Raw genomic sequence first — 15,755 nt, 5'->3', positions numbered from 1 at the left:
AAGCCGATAGGAAGTGGACATTCCCCCCAACCCCACAGACACAGCCAGCAGTGTTCTGGTTCCCCCGGTTGAACAGTGTCAGGAAACCAAATAGAGATTGGATCTCCAGCCTACGCTAAGCAAAAGCAGGTGATGCCCAGCCATGTTGGTATAGGCGGGGCCCTGCAGGGCACTGATCTTTCAACCCCCACCAGTAGACATGGGTAGTATTCCAACAGTCAGCAAGATTCAGTGAGCTGAGCCTTGGCTCGCACCTGGCAGCGGTGAGATGTAGGGAGCCTACAGGAGTCGGAGCAAATCCACATTCTTCTTCGGGTGCCAGCAGGTTCCAGAAGATAGCTGAATCTCCATCCTCGATTTGGAGAGACAAGACTGAACAAGGCGGTAGGAGCAGAAGGGACACCGTAATTTCCCTCACCACTGGAGTCAGTGGGGCCCAATGGGGAAGCTAACATCCATACCCAACTGACAGCAACAGAGACTAAGCAATATGGTCTAAGCGGGAATAAGGCAGTACAAGTCTGCATCACTGTACTCCTTCTCCATACCCTTGCGCCAGGGGTAGGGAACGGAGTTGGTACCCTCTGTGAAGGGATCGGCAAAGCCAAGGGGTGAGCTGAACTTCTACTCTGCCAATAGGTAATGAAGCCGTAGGAGCCAGGACTCCATTTTTGCCGGAGAGGTGTTAGTGAGGCCCCGAGGGAAGTTGAACCCACGTACCCACCAGGGCCTTGCACTACACCCGAACAGGGGCGCTCTCTACTAAGAGCAAATACTCAACAGGATCCACAATCTCCTAGTAGAACATCTTTCTTAGTCTTTTCAGACCGCTGTAATACAATACCATAGATCAGGTGGCGTGTAGGTAGAGATTTCGCACAATTCTGGAGGCCGGGAAACCCAAGAGCATAGTGCCAGCATACCTGCTGTCCGGTGAGGGCCTGCTTACCTGGTTCATAGAGGACAGTCTTTTGGTGTTTCTCACCCGGAGGAAGGAGCAAGGGATCTCTCCGGGGCCTCTTTTAGGAGGACAGAGCCCTCATTTATAAGGGGGAACCTAATCACCTTCTAAAAGCTCCCACCTCCAAATACCATCATACGGGGGGATAAGGTTTCAACATATGAAACTGGGGAGAAAGGCAAACAGTGTATAACATCATCCCAAAGAACCAGGATACAGTTAAGAAAAAAAGTCACTCATCATACCAAAAACCAGGGGGAAAGAAAACACAAATGAGAAAAGCCAATCAATAAATGCCAAAGTCATACAGAGTGTGTCCTCTAACCACAATGGAATCGAACCGAAGTCAACAAACAGAGAGAGAAATAGCTCTAAGGATTTGAAAAGTAAATAACATACTTCCAGAGAATCCCTGGGTCAAAGAGGAATTCTCAAAGAAAATAGAAATAATATGTGGAACTCAACGATAACGAAAATACAATATATCAGTTTACACAAGAGGCAGTTAAGCAGTGAACGCGGGTAGATTTAGGCTATACATTTACTATAATTGTAATTCATTTCAGTAAATCTTTACTTTAGAAACTTAGATTAGCAACAGAATTTCCTGCCTCAAGAAGTTAGAAAAATAAGAGCAAACTAAACCCTATGCAAGTAGAAGGACAGGTTAGTAAAAGTGAACACCAAAAGCCAATAAGGTCAGGTTTTTTTAAAAAATATCGATAACATTGACAAGCCCACAAAAAGACCAAACAAAAAAAGAGGAAAACACAAAATTCCAACATCAAGAATGGAAAAAGCAGATCATTACAGATCCTGCAGCCATAATAAGGATAATATAAAGGGATTATGTATTATGCTAAGGGAATGCTATAAACAACTCCGTGCACACAAATTGCATACAGAAGAAATGGACAAACCCCTTGCACGCCATGAACTACTGAAATTCACCCAAAATGAAATAGACGACTGCAACAGCCTTATGGCCGTTAAAGAAATCGAATTTGTATTTAAAAAGCACCTGCGGGGCGCCTGGGTGGCTCAGTCGGTTAAACGTCCGACTTCGGCTCAGGTCACGATCTCGCGGTCCGTGAGTTCGAGCCCCACATCGGGCTCTGGGCTGATGGCTCAGAGCCTGGTGCCTGCTTCCGATTCTGTGTCTCCCTCTCTCTCTGCCCCTCCCCCGTTCATGCTCTGTCTCTGTCTCAAAAATAAATAAAACGTTAAAAAAAAATAAAAATAAAAAAAAAAGTGCCTGCAAAGGAAGTTTCGAGGCCCAGATGGTTTGCAGGAGACTTCCACCACATATTTAAAGAGGAATTACTCCAAATTTATACAAGTTCTCCCAGAAAATTAAAGAGGAAGAATTGCTTTCCAACCTGCTTTATGAGGTTAGTGTTACTTTGATAACAAAGCAGACAAACAGAGGAAAAAAAAAAAAAAGAACTATAGGCCAGTATCTCTAACCGACATAGTTGCAAATTCCTCAATAAAATATTTGAAAATTGAATCTAGCAAAAAAGAATAACCACCATGAGCAATTTGGTTTTACTCTAGGTACGGAAGAAAAACCACATGACCACATCAAGGGACGTAGAACACACATTTGACAAAAGCCGAGGCTTAACATGATTTTTTAAAAACTCAGCCAATTAGGAATAGAGGACTTTCCTCCTTACACACAGCCCACTACACCTCAGAACCAGCAAAGAAACACCAAATCCTTCTCCCGCTTGCAATCTCTCTCGCTTACCTTTCTGTTGTACCTCTCCCGCCCGTTCCCTCTTCTTCTGATGCATTTATTTCTCTGGCTTTTTCGCGCCTGCCTCTTCTGCTTTTAAGGTATCATGTGATTGCATTGAGCCCACCTGGAGAATCGAAACCCCCTTTGCCAAATTTAAGGTCACCTGATTACTAACCTCATTACATCTGCCAAATCTCTTCAGAGCAGGACCCAGCTTAGCGCTTGATCGAATAACCAGGTGACAGGACTCTTGGAGAGAGACTTAGATAGACGCCTACCACCGGTGGAAAACTCAGACAACACTCTGTATGGACAGGGAGAGGAAGTCCTAATGGATAAATTCCGCGTCAGTTTCTTCCTCTTCTCTTCTATTCCTCCAGTGACTAAATCTTCACTTAATGGACGATATGTACGCAGACCGTGCAAGGTGAAAGGGATAGAGCTGCCTAAGAAACCGTCCTGCCCTCGTGGGTAACCTTGTGGCAAATGCCACGACGTAAAAATGTGTGGCCAATATCAGGAAGGAAAAAGATCGCATTCAGGAAGAAGCGTGTGTTGGGAGCAGTGCTGTGATAGCTCAAGAGAGGGGCACCCGGACCGGACTGATGAAGACCAAAGTTTGCCATCGACAGCCCTGCAAAGCTGGGGGAGGTGATAATGCCCGCAACGACTTCAGGCCTAAGGTCACTTCTGAGAAATGCTGAGTAGCTATAGCAGTCTTAAGGCAGGGTGGCAAGAACTGTTGAGAATAAGTTTCTTTCTTCTTTCTGCTTTTGAAGCATAAGGGGAAATTGAGGGTTAGGTCCCATTGCGTTTTACAAACAAAGCAAATCGTTTCCCTGTGAGCTCTGGGCACGTTTATCAAGTGTCCCTCATCTGTGGGAACTACTGCAATGCCCAGTTGTACGCAGTTCACACTATTGGAATCCTGTTGTTGTTGTTTTTCCCCCTAAAATGAAATCTTCCCCAATGATCACTTCCCTCTTCGTTTCTAACTTCCCTGAGGAGGAACAGCTAGGGGTGAAGAGACATACCACTGCCGTGTCCGGTGGAAGGTTCCTGAAGGAAACAATGGGAGTGACTATTAGGATACTGACTGAGCTGCATGAAAATGAGCTTTTGATGAGAAAATGGTTCCCGAAAACGAGATTCAGGCCAGCATCGAACATCCGGGTGCCGACTTAGGAAACCGTGGAACCGGCAACGCTTTAAGGGTTGCTAGAGAGGTTCTTTTCGATAAAGGGTCATGATTACTTTCAAAGCACCTTAAGTCTTATTCACACGTAAGTAGGGCAAAAGGAGACAAGATTAGAACGGAGATGATCTTAATACTCAGTTCACGTTTTGTCTCTTCCAGGAAGTGTTCCCTGACCCTGCTCCCTTTCTGCCCTTAAGGTTGAGTTAGGTACCTGTTCTTTCGTCTTTCCATAAGACTCCAGGCTCCCGTCTATAGTAGCACGTGTCTCTTAAAGGTTGGATACCCCCAGGGGCGCCTGGGTGGCTCAGTTGGTTAAGCGGCTGACTTCGGCCCAGGTCATGATCTCGCGGTCCATGAGTTCGAGCCCCGCGTCAGGCTCTGTGCTGACAGCTCGGAGCCTGGAGCCTGTTTCAGATTCTGTGTCTCCCTCTCTCTGACCCTCCTCCGTTCATGCTTTGTCTCTCTCTGTCTCAAAAATAAATAAACGTTAAAAAAAAATTACAAAAAAAAAAAGGTTGGATACCCCTGGCAGCTTCGGGGTATGCTACTCATTCTGTGGCAAATAAACCGACCTTGCTAAGTGCTTGGCTTGGACTGAGGACTTAGTAAATAGCTGCTTGCAGTTATAAGTGGACACAAAAACAGACCCTAAGTTTCTCGACAGTGAAGAAATACAGGAGCCATAGTGAATTATAAAATTTGAAGACACTGTTCTGTGTATCCTTACTTGATCTTTCAGAGCCAGACACAGGGGGAATCACCTCCCCCTTTTTTTTGACACACTCTCTTCTCAAGTTCTTGACAATGTACTGTCTTGCTTTTCCCCCTACCTGATTGGTTACTCTTGTTCGGTCTTTGTTACTTTCCCCCTCCTTATAAAGGTTAGAATTTCTCTCAGCCACATCTTGGGCCACATTCACCTCTCTGTGCTTCTTTCCATAAGTGATCTCATTTATTCCCATGGTTTTCAGCATCAATTATGTCCAAAAATCTCAAAGGTATAAATATAGTCCACATCTCTCTTCTGAATTTCAGAGTCAACGATCCCATTGTCTACCTGTATCTCCAATTGAATATCTAATGTTTATTTCAAAAGAGCGGTCTAACATTCAACATGGGACACCAGTTTGTGGTGTTCATCCATCCAAATCTTCCCCCCCCACCCCAATCTTTTCAATCAGAGCAGCCACGAGAATGCTCCTCACAGACCTCTAAATACAGGGACTGTAATGTAACCTGAGGACCACGTCTCCAGATACTGAACCCTGAAATCCACCCACACATTTCTGGAGAGTCTACACTTCCCACAGACTTCTCCCAACCAACGACTGAGAGCAGTGGATATGAAGGCAGGTGTATTTGTGGGGATATATATAACCGACTTTGGCTCAAGGACTCCCCGGTGACCTTGCCGAACCCTCCCCAGACTAGATTGTGTGATACGCTTTCACTCACACTTCCTTCTGTCCTCTACTCCAGGGCAAACCTACACTTGGATATGATAACTCTCTCAACCTTTCCTGGCATCCTCCTCATTTCCTCTCATAAGTGTTTGCTCTAATAAAATCCATGCACGTTTAGCACTGCCTTGGAGTCTACCTTTTAGAGGACTCAGAATAATAACAGCGGTACCAAAACTAGGGTGGTCTGAGAAAACAGGTAATAAGATGGGGGTTTGGTACTGGCTCACCCATGGCCCAGCAGATGAAAAGGTGGGGCCTGTTTGGGAGCTAAGGCATGGGTGGTCCATAGCACAAGTTGATAACTCAGTTGCCAAAGACTTCTCAGGGGATGATCTGGGAAACTGTCCCAGTGCAGAAGACTTTTGTGTTGGGTACAATGAAGTAGGCATTTGAAGGACATGGGGAGTACAAGGCCTACAGAGCAGCAGTTGGCTAGTTAATGCTAAGTTGTATCCATATACTGTAGAAGGCTAATGAGAAACCGAAAGATGTTAACAAGCAGTTAGTAAGATGTTAACAAGATGTTAACAAGCAGTCAGTGTAAGTTGCTGACAGTCACTGGTATAAAGCAGTCTTATCACCTATAGTACAAGAGTAGACATAACTGAGTAGCAGGTTGCAGGCCCAGGTGTCAGAATACCAGAGATCCAGAAATGTTTCGGTGTTTATCCAAGAAAGGTGGGTTATGCAAAGATCAGAGACCCCTGATACATGGGACTGAGACACCCCCTGAGGAAGCTGGCTCTACAACAGCTTGACCCTGAGAACTTCTAGGCTGGCTCATCCTAGAGCCAGGGAAGGCAGGGAGCTACCTAGGGAAGGTAGCTCATCCTTGCCTAAAAAGAGCGAGCACTGCCTCCACGGTGCAAGATTCACAGGGCAACTGCTATCCCCTCAGGATCTGCCCCCACCTCCTGTCTTGGCTCCTGGTCCCATAACTGGACTTAAACCCTGACATAACCTGACTGGGAATATGCTAAGTCTATATAAGAAAGAGAAGGTATTATACATGTAAAGAGTTATAATAATTAGCTGGTAAGTACTGGCAGGCTCAGGGATGTATCCTAGGATTGGATTTTGAAGGTACTTGATCAAGGAGGCCAGAACGCAAGACTGGATCAGTAATAATTTATCAACTGAGAATAATTACTAGGACATGGGACACCCTAGCAAGGGCCCAGAGGATGGAACAAATTCACTGTTGGCGTGGCTCTTGGAAGTCAGAAAAATTGATGGTCGATACTTAATGGAAATGCTTGATTAACTCTGGAAAACAGTAGCAGAAGGAAAAAGAGACTGTTAGAACCGACTGTGTGAATCTGGAAGGCCAGAGTCTTAGGATCCAGGGAAGGATCAAGAAGACATACCATTCACCAAAGCCGTCAGGAATGTGCTGGTGAGAGGGGCCCCAGCATCACTAAGGAATTCAGTGGGTTTTTTTCTTCTGCAGGCCAGGACTGATGATAAGAAAGGCAGTCATGGAGCTAAGTTGTTAATATCCATGAAGATGACGGGGCTCCAAAATACCAGAGACCAAGTTATAGCAGAGGGTGGTTGACACAATAAAAAGTCATGTCTTGGGGCGCCTGGGTGGCTCAGTCGGTGAAGCGTCCGACTGCAGCTCAGGTCATGCTGTCACACTCCGTGAGTTCGAGCCCCACGTCAGGCTCTGTCCTCACAGCTCGGAGCCTGGAACCTGCTTCGGATTCTGTGTCTCCCTCTCTCTCTGCACCTCCCCTCCTCATGCTCTGTCTCTCTCTGGCTCAAAAATAAATAAAAACACTTTAAAAAATTTTTTAAAAAGTCATGTCTCTTGCTCAGTTCTTAGACATGAATGAGTTTTCAGATCTGGAATCCATGACTGATGAGATGGCCAGGTCTCTAGGAAGAAGACCCCTTAAACACCATGGCAAGTATATTTCATGATGGTTCCCAAAGTCCTTCCCCTAAAGGACTGTGGGTCATTGACTTAGGTAACTATACAGTGAGGAAAGGGGAATAATAAGACATGTCTAAGACTGTTAATCATAGTTGACATTGATACAAGAGACTCACAGTGTCTTCACAATCCCCTCTCCCACTGGAGCGGTAACTCAGGAGCCAGGCGCTAACGTGCAGCTAATACTGGGCCCACTGGTCTACAAACACACCCGAGGTCATTTCTCCAGGCTCCACTTGAACAATTGAAATTGATATACTTGAAAGTTGGAATGAACCTCACATTGGGCCTTTTGTCTGTGAAGTAAGAGGTATCATATTAAGGAAGACCAAATGAAAACCCCTGAAACCACCTGAAAACGACACTGAATCAAAATAATATCATCACAAGGGAGGGTATGGTGGAGGTCAGTGTCGCCATTAAATATCTAAAGGATGCCGGAGTGGTAGTCCTTACGTCTCTAATTTTCCAATTTGGCCCCTGCAGAAAATGGATGAATCCCGAAGAATGACTGTATACTACCACCGTGTATATAGTGACAGTCCCGATTGCAGATACTGTGCTGTGCACGGCGTGATTGGTAGGGCCTAGGAATAAGCCATCTGAAGCATCGCACGTCACCAGTGATTTCGTGGATGCATTCTTTTCCGTTCTAATTAGCAAAGAGTGTAAGAAATCGTTCTTTCACGTGGGATCAACAGTATTCATTTATAACGTGTCGTGGCTATATTAACTTTCTTTCCCTCTGTCATAATGTAGTCTGGAAATCTCCGGACCACCTGGACAACCCACAGAACTTCACACTGATCCATTGCATTGATAACATTGTCCTGGCTTGACAGGGCAGGCAAATAGCGACAGCTAGAGTGGAGGTCTTGTTACGACACATTCCAGAAGGTAGAAGATAAAGCCTAGTAAGTTATTGGGACCTGCAACTTCAGTGAAATTTTTAGGTTTCCAGTAGTCAGGGGCATGCCAGGATATTCCCTTTAAAGCAAAAGACGCGTTGCTAGATCTATCATGAGTCCCTCATCACAAAAAAGGAAGCATAGCATCTGGTAGCCATCTTTGGATTCTGGAGGCTTAGACTTCCATAGCTGGAAATATTGCTTCACATACACCTGCTGCCATAGAAATCCACCAGCTTTTTAGGGCTCAAGCAGGAAAAGGCAATGAGAGCAGGTCCAAGCCACAATTCCATCATCCTTGTCACGTGGGCCATAGAAGTCAATAAACCCTACAGTGTTGGAAAAGAATCCAGTTTGGAGCATATGCTCCAGTGGAATACTCACAGTGTAAGTCCTGGGGATTCTGTCACAAGGCTATGTCATTCATAGCAGACATTTTATGACTTCTAAGAAACAGCTTCTTAAGTATTACTGTGCTGTAGTCGAAAGACAACATCTCACCACGTGTCAAGTACACATGCATCCAGAACTGTATCCTCTGTCGGATGCCCCGAGTTATACGGTCAGACATGCCTAACAGCAGTCTATCGTGAAATGGAAATGTACATCTCGAATTGAACCTGAGCAAGACAAGAGGGAACAAGTAAACTACGTGAGCTGGAAGCCTAGAACTCCTGTCGCCAAAAAGTCGCACCAGAGCCCTTCCATGGCTTGCACCTATGGACCTATGGGGGTGCCTGTGTGACTGACCGAAAAACGAGGAAAAACCCTGAACTTGATTTATGGATGGATCGGCATGCTATGGGAATGCAAAGCAAAACTGGGCACTGGCTACATTATAGTCACAGTCAGGGGCAACCTTATAAGATAGTGGGGAGCAAAATCTCCCCAATGGCAAGAGCTCCCAGTCGTGCACCTGGCTATCTACTTCATATAGAGGGAGAAAGAGCCTGAGGTGAGAAAAGAATAGATTCCTGGGCAGTGGTCAATGGCCTGGCCTTCTAACCTAGGGCCTGAAAAGACAAGGACTGGAAGGCAAAGACAAAGAGGTCTAAGGAAGTGGCATGTGGATAGACATATGGGAGTAGGCATGAAGTGTGAAAACATTTATATCACATGTCAGTGCTCACCAGAAAGCGTTCATCACGGAGAGTCCCCGAGACGATGTTGACAGAATGACTCAGCCAGTTGACGTTGCCAGCTTTTCTCCTCAGCCATCCCAGAAAGCCGTAACGGGCATTTGAATGGAGTGTCCATGGCGACAGAGACAGAGGCTCCGTGTGGGCCCAACAGCATGGACTTTCGCTGATCTAGCTACTGCTACTTCTGAATGTCCCAACTGTCAGCAACCCGGACCAAGGCTGAGCCCCTGGCATGACACCGTCCCACAGGGAGACCCGTTGGCCACACGCCACCCCGGCGACTACTCTGGGCCTGTCTATTCTGGAAGGGCCAGCATTTCATTTTCACAGGGACAGATACTTATCCAGGCGGGAGTTCATTTTTCCTGCTTGTAGAGCCTTCGTCAGTGACACTGTCTGTGGGCCTACGGAACTCCTGGACTGTGGGCCACAGGACATAGCATCTCACTGGAGGACCCACTTCACATAAGAGCAGGTGCAGGAGTGGGGTTCCACTAGCCATACCGTGCAGAAGCAGCTGGCCTCATAGAACGCCGGAACTGTCTTCTAAAGACACAACCAAAGTGCCAGATTAAAAGACATGCTCTGAAAGGATGGGATGGGGTGTCATCTTGTACACTGAGATGCAGTGTACAAGAGTGTATTTACCGGGGTGCCTGGGTGCCTCAGTCCGTTAAGCGTCTGACTTTGGCTCAGGTCATGATCTCACAGCTCACGAGTTCGAGCCCCACATGGGGCTCTCCAGTCTTAGCACGGAGCCCACTTCGGATCCTCTGTCTCCCTCTCTCTCTGCCTCTCCCCTGCTCTCTCTCTCTCTCTCAAAAATAAATAAAAACATTCAAAAAAAAGAGTGTATTTATTAAATCATAGGGCTCTATATGGCACTGTGTCTTCCTTATGAAGGTCCATGTGCCTGGGAACCAAGGATTGGCAGTCGAATTGGTCCCACACTGCCACTCCCCATAACCCCCTGGGGAATTTTGTGCTGCCTGCCCTCTCAGTCCTGGGCTCTGCAGGGTTGGGAAGTCTAGTTTACAAAGAGGCCACACTCTTGCCAGGGGACATGAGTAATGGCAAGTTATGGCTGCCCCCAGGGCCTTTTGTATTTCTTATGTCCAAGGACCAGCAGGTGACAGCAACAGTCATATACTTGCACGTATGTATAACTGGTCCTGATCACCAAGCGGACGCAGGGCTGCTTTTTCTCCACTGGGGCCAGGAGGGTTATGTGTGGGTCCCAGGTGGCCTTCTGGTATCTCCTGGTACTTCCTGGTACCCTCTCGCCCCCCGCCTTGTAACTGTGAATGGACAAGTGCAGCAATCCCAGACCGAAAAGTTCTCCAAGAGCTCAAGAATGAAGGTTTGGGTCACTTTACCAGGTAAGCCACCAAGGCCTGCTGAGAAGATAGCTGAAGGCACGTTGACTCCCCGCTCACCCCAAACCTGGCCCCGATTACTTCCATTTCATCAGCAGGCACGGTTGGATTTCCCTCCAAACTGTACCTTAAATCCACCTACTTCTCTCATTTCCATTTCTTTTTTTTAAATTTCTTTTAATGTTTATTTATTTTTGAGAGAGACAAAGTGTGAGCGGCAGAAGGGCAGAGAGAGAGAGGGAGACACAGAATCCGAAGCAGGCTCCCGGCTCCGGGGTCTCGGCACAGAGCCTGATGCGGGGCTCAAACTCAGGAACGTGACATCATGACCTGAGGTGAAGTCAGACACTTAACCGACTGAGACACCCAAGCGCCCTAAAAAACACTTCTTACCGAGTAAATTCTGTCACTATCTAACAAAAGAAATTTTTGCCTGAACAAAACCATTTTACCTAAAAAAAATAGCAATGTTATGGCATGTGGATGTAATTTTGATAAAGGATATTGGAGAATAGCATAGATAGTAGTTCAGCTATGGCTTTATATTTTATCTTTCATAGAGGCAGTAAATCCAAAATTCAGAAGACATTTTCATGGGTAAAGTAGGGTGTATGGAGAGAACAAGGACAGAGGTATAATAATCTAGGAATCCATTCCCTTATGAGGATCCAATTAAATTATATTCTATTTAGGGGCGCCTGGGTGGCTCAGTTGGTTGAACATCTGACTCGATTTCGGCTCAGGTCATGAGCTCACAGTTGTGAGTTTGAGCCCCGCATCGGGCTCCGTGGTGATAGTGTGGAGTCTGCTTGGGATTCTCTTTCTCTCCCTCTCTCTCTCTTTCTGCCCCTCCCCCACTCTCTCTCTCTTTCTCTCTCTCTCAAAAACAAAGAAATAAACTTTTAAAAAATTATATATTATTTACCTGTTTGATTATAAAAATTAAATAAGCTCATTGTTGACACTTTGGAATATATATTCATACTATCAGAGATAACAACTTTTTTACCAGGGGTCACTATTTCCCAGCCTGTCTTTTTTTTCTTTTGTCAAAGATTTTATTTTTAGGGGCGCCTGGGTGGCTCAGCCGGTTAAGCGTCCGACTTCGGCGCGGGTCATGATCTCGCGGTCCATGGGTTCAAGCCCCGTGTCGGGCTCTGGGCTGACGGCTCGGAGCCCGGAGCCGGCTTCGGATTCTGGGTCTCCCTCTCTCTCTGCCCCTCCCCCGCTCAGGCTCTGTCTCCCTCTGTCTCTCAAAAATGGATAACCGTTAAGAATTTTTTTTTAATGATTTTATTTTTAAGTAATCTCTACCCCCAACGTGAGGCTTCAACTCACAATCCTGAGATCAAGAGTCGCACACTCTACTAACTGAGCCGGCCAGGCACCCCTCCAGTCTTCCTTTTAGAGTCAATTGGATACACAGTTCTGGGACTCGTCTTGGCAGCGTAGATCCTAAAATTGGATATACAATTCTGTATTCTGCGTTATTCCCATTTACATCACGTGATCGACATTTCCCCATATTTTCCCAAATAACATGTAAGGCCTACATTTGACGTGATCACGTGAATGTGCTGTAACTTATTTTATCCCATTCCCCTACAGTTAAATCTTTCCAATTTTCCTCAGCTTTTTCTTATTATACAATGATTCTGGGAGGACCGTGGTCATTCACTGATGTATATGCCCGTTTCTGATTTTCTGTTTGATATAGTCCTCAAAGTGTAATTTCTCTGGCATAATGCTCGAAAATGTTTGGAGGTTGCTATCCGTTGCTGTTTCTTTCCATAAAGTCACAAAATGTGTACTAAGTTACACTTGCCCCAGCAATACTTGATGCTCGCTTCATAGTACCTCACCGTCATTGAGCATCATTATGGTTTATTAGTTTTTATAACTTAATAGATGACACATGGCATATCGTTACTGCTTCGTTTTATTTTTAAATCATTTTCAATGTTTATTTTATCATTTCAGTTTCTACGTTTTGATATGGCCATGACTTTTTAGTCCCTACTCATTAAATCAGCATCTCCATTTTCTTATGAATATCTAAATAGGTCTAATCATAAAATAATAGATACTCCTAAAATTTCACGCAGTATATAAAGCAAAAATCCCCTTTCCCCGTATGTATCTACTATTAACATTTTTCTCGATAGTGCAATTTTATTCATGTAACATTTTTTGAACAATAATCCTCAGCGAATTGATAGACCAGGGTTCTTACTGCAAACTCCACCATATCTTTTTGTTTGACCTTGAAAATGTAGAGAACAGATTTTATTCTAATGCAGAGACAGCAGGTGCCCACCCATTCATCCATTCACTCATTTGTTCATTCTTAAGTCTATTATTTTAATGAGTACCCCACAGGGAGAACTTGGAAATTTTCCATCTCTACCTCTCTCCCAAATCTGCTGGATGCATGAAATTTAGCCACCAGAGAATCATTTTAGGAATGATCGATCTGGGGACAGAGCCGTCAAGAGTTTCGACTGCAAGGTCGAGCAACAGACCAATAGTTGCCTCCTTCTATCCATTTCATCCCATTTTTCCACTCCTCTCAATACACCAGGCAGGGATTTGGGGAAAATTCCGTTTCTGGAGTCCGTCATCCTTTCTTCTTGTTTACAGCTTTTAAATTTTATATTGGTGAAATTTCATGAGGTTTATTTGGGGGTAAACGGGGGTTGCTTTCCTGACCTGCTATAGATAAGAAGCTTAAGGTATAAGTTATTTCATGCCTAGTCATCTCACAAAAAAAAAATGGGGTAGGAGTCTCATCACCTTTTTCCTGAATAGGAGTATGAGGAGTATCTTCCTCTTCTGGGTTATAGGTGACTATGGGTCCTGGATGGAATTTGTCCCAGAGCCAGGACTAGGGTGAGAGTATCTGACAGGCCCTGGGTTAGGATGAAGGAAATGAATGAGTTATGCAAGGGCAGGATTGGATCCTGTATTGATTTAAAATTGTTTTCATCATGGATTTTTTTATTGATTTAGAATTCTTAAAATGGTACATCAAAACCATGTGCATCTCGATTTATTGAGTTTTTTTGATGGCCCCTACAATTTCATGCCTGGTTTGAGTGCCTCCTGTGCCTCATCCTAATCCTGTCCCTGACTTTGTTCCCTAGAGACGGAGGCGGCTTATCATCATCTGTGAGCTCCTCTAGTTATTGTTCTAGTAACCAGCGCTGGATGATTCTCAACTCTGCCCCCAGCTGTCGCTTTTGGAGAAAGTTTTGGCTTCCGTCCATATGCATCTGCTCTAGCACCGGCTGTATTCCATGTGTTGGAGTCTATGTCCTGGTCTGTGTCCTGTGACCACTCAGCTGTTCTTGTTCGTTTGGCACTAATGGTGGCAGAACATTCAAACAGCAGGGAAAGGTACCATGCACTTCGGAGACTTCCGGAGACTTCTTTGGTTCGAGGATTTGGGGTCGGTGCGGTTGGAGATGGTGGGGAGCAAGACGTATTCCTCCAAGTATCTGAAGCCGCAGGGGCTCGTAGAAGGTACACGGTTATAGAGATGCTCAACTCTGGCTACATACCACAATCGCCTGAAGAGCTTTCACGAATGCTTGTGCCTGTCCTACACTCGGGTTTTCATTGAATTGGTCTGGGGTAGAGCTGAGCCATTGGGATTTTTTTTTTAACTCCTCGGATATCAGTGGATAACCAAATTGAAACCCACTATGTCTTGCATTACTCAGGGGCCAGCTGAGGCTCATTCTGAAGGGCACGGGGAGCAGGTCATTATGGATCTGAAGAATCCAAGTGAATAGTGATCTGGAATCAACTGATAGTTGCCACGGGTTTCGGTGAAGAAACATCTTTTATAGCCAAAATTGGTAGCTGGGGGAAGGAGGGTGGGGGCAAGGCCCAGTATCTTTGTAAGATTTGGGCAGTTCTCCGTCCCAATTATATTCATCATCGGTAGTGAGAGATGACTACCCTTTTCCCCAATTAGCGTCCAAATTTTTGTTGTTTTGTTTTTGAGTTGTAAGTCCGGTCTGTACTTGTAATCCGATTTGAATGTAAAGAATCTCATCAATTGAGCTTCTAAATACAGTTTAAATGTTTACCAATGGGTTGCTTCCAAAATATGTGTTCTCTTTGAGGCATATCTGTTAGGCATTTTGGCGTGTGTTTTGAATATCTTGAGAGACATGTTTCTGCCACTTTTAAGCTAGAGTGTCAAATCTCTAGTTAACATCAGTCTCAATTTCAAGGCCATCGCCCCTGCCCTCAGAAAATCCCCTCCATTTTTAGGGTTGGAAATAAGCACTGATGTGGAGACGGGCTGATCTTGCTTCTCAGGTCGTCAATGACCATAATGACATGAAGAATCTGGAATGGTTTCTATCTTCATTACCCTAATAGGACTTTGAGGACTATTAGGGTAATGAAGATTAATAGTTCCATTAGCCTTTCACTTTCATGCTAAACCAAAGCCACAGATCATTGAAGAGACAAAAGGTATTCTAAATATCATGTAATTGTCATTGACTGAGAACAATGAGGCACTGCCTTCGGTTCCTTGCAGTAAGTTTCGTTTCAGTCTTTGCTTGGTAACCAGAACTTTCTTTGGTCCAGATTATACCGCTGAAAACAATCACTATATTGTCCTCTCTTCTGAGGTTTATTAAAAGCAGCTCTTGTTCTGTGGTGATATCTTGAGAGTGGTGGGGGAGATGAGATGTCAGGTCTGTTTCTCTGTCCTGCATTTTGGAATTCTTGATAGAACACTGTTCTTGAAACGCTGCGCTAACATTAGAGGGCTTCCGTTGGGAAATTTTGAGTCATGGTAATTACCTAGAGAAATATTGACAAAGTATATTTTTTGTCCTGTTTCATAAGTACATAATGGGGGTTTACCTGGCATTTCCACTAAACCACCGCATGAATTTAGGGTGGTCGCTTCTCTTACTGGGGCCTCAGTTTTCACGTCAGCAGAGTAGAGCTGAAGTACATGATCTCAAAGTTCCCATCCAACTCAAATAGTTGGTGATTTG

The sequence above is a fragment of the Felis catus genome, chromosome X (assembly GCF_018350175.1).
Source record: "Felis catus isolate Fca126 chromosome X, F.catus_Fca126_mat1.0, whole genome shotgun sequence".
NCBI lineage: Eukaryota > Metazoa > Chordata > Mammalia > Carnivora > Felidae > Felis > Felis catus.
This window is presented reverse-complemented; position numbering follows the sequence as displayed.